Genomic DNA, 1,773 nt, shown 5'->3' on the forward strand with positions numbered 1-1,773 from the left:
AAGATACAGGAGGGCCCGCCTCGCCTCCCGCCCCCTCCGCCTCCCCTCCGATCGGTCCACCCCCTCCCCTCCGATGCCCCCCACTTCGGCAGGCGTGGCGCGAGTGGCGGTGCCTCCGGGAAGGCTGGAGGCCTGGAGGGGGCAGCCAAAGGCAGGCTGGCTGGCTGGCAGGCGGGCGGCTGGGGCAGGGCAGGCCACAACGTGCCGTGCGGCTCATGGAGCGGCTGGGCTAGCCGGCCCAGGACCAGGACCGCGCCGACGCTGGAGCTCGCCGTCGAGGAGTCTCACCGCTACGGCCGCAGACCATGAGGAGGGCTTCGACGTCGGCGCTCAGGAAGAGGACGGCAACAACGACGACGAAGTGCACGCCGGGCGGGTCGTGTGGCTCGCGGTGCTGCCGCTGACTCCGCCGCGCCCACCGCTCGTCGGGGACGTGCTGCGGGCCGAGCTGCTTGCCGTTCTGCGGGCCGTGCTGCGGGCCGTGCTGGCTGCGGGCCGTGCTGGCGGCCACACCCGAGCGCCTCGACCCCGGCCATGTGACGGAGGAGCAGGTACGTGGGGTTAGGCCCGCTCTGAATGAGCCGCGGGCCGGTGGCGGCGGCGGTGGCGCCGCGGTGGTGGTGGGGGGTCGTGTGTACGCCCGGGGTGGGGCGGGGCGGGGCGCGGTGGGGGGCGTGTTGATGTCTTGTGATGGGCCTGACTGCCTGCCGGCGGGGCGGGGCGGGGCGGGGCGTGGTGGCCGTGGCCATTTGGATGGAATGCCTCTGCTGCTCATTGTTTACCCCCAGCAGGCCGTCCGTCCACAGGTGCACACGCCCCCGAGACCGACCGCGCCGCTGATTTGCACCTGCAGCTGTCATGTCACCACACCTGTAGGAGCGCCTGAGCGGACTGACGGATCGTCCGGAGCTCCAGTTGTCTGCGGCTGCGGGCGAGTGTCCGTGTATTATGTGCGAGAGATAGTAGGGCGCGTTGGTGGACGAGTTTTATCAATGCGAACTGCACGTTTTGGTATGGTTGTGTGTACTTTAAGTAGTTGTTATAAGATTATGTGCGACGGTACTTAAGCAAAGGCCCTTTTGCAAACCTGCATGCATGGATTGTGTCATTTTGTTAGTTTAGGGTGCGGCAGAGAGCCCTAGGTGAACATTTGTTTTTGTTGTGTGTGACAGGGACTCAAATTATCGCAATCAAGTGGTTTCTGGCATTGCAAGCTCCATGCGGGCTTATCGTGTGCCGTGCGCACCTATGGAGCTACGCTACCGTTTGTGAAACAATTAGCTGCTCTTAAACGAAATCGAGCTCATCCTGTACGCCAGATGGTTGCAATGCTACAATTAACACATGAACGCTCCACCATTCGGTAACCAGATCCTCGGCCGTAATTTCAGACCGTAGTCCAAACCGTGTTGATTGCACCCCAGCTTTGGAAAAAAACTCGGAAAGTTCAATGCAGCACTAACCCTACACACTCAAGTACGATCTTGCACGGTTTACATGGACGATATGAACTGTTCACGCCTACGGTATTTTTTCTTAGTGTGGAGGTCCTCTGCGGGTGTCTGAAGCCACAGTGCTCATGCCCCGCCCCCTTCAGGTTGACGTAGGGGTCTTAGTGAGCGGAGGGGTGGCGATGGGGCGAGAAGGGGAGAGGGCGGCGGTCGCCAGAACCCAATAAAGACCTGTTTGAGTCCATATAGCTCCTGTGGGGGCCGCTACCGGGGCCGTGAGAGGCCGCGAGTACCGCTGGCCCCAGTACGGCTATAGGGCGGG

The 1,773-nt window shown here is 62.6% G+C and overlaps 2 protein-coding genes across 2 annotated transcripts in view; one reads left to right on the forward strand and one right to left on the reverse strand.

Annotated features, from left to right (window-relative positions):
* Positions 1–1,773, reverse strand: part of LOC113209263 (SPRY domain-containing SOCS box protein 3) — a 72,938-nt gene that overhangs the window by 27,208 nt on the left and 43,957 nt on the right. The window lies entirely within an intron of this gene.
* The window catches only part of LOC127750932 (hepatocyte nuclear factor 6-like), a 17,223-nt gene continuing 15,607 nt past the window's right edge, over positions 158–1,773 (forward strand). The window contains exon 1 of the mRNA XM_052273668.1: positions 158–551. The gene's annotated coding sequence lies outside the window, so the exon portion shown is untranslated. The remainder of the gene's footprint in view (positions 552–1,773) is intronic.

Source organism: Frankliniella occidentalis, unplaced genomic scaffold (assembly GCF_000697945.3).
Source record: "Frankliniella occidentalis isolate FOCC.00 unplaced genomic scaffold, Focc_3.1 Scaffold7, whole genome shotgun sequence".
NCBI classification, from domain to species: Eukaryota; Metazoa; Arthropoda; class Insecta; order Thysanoptera; family Thripidae; genus Frankliniella; species Frankliniella occidentalis.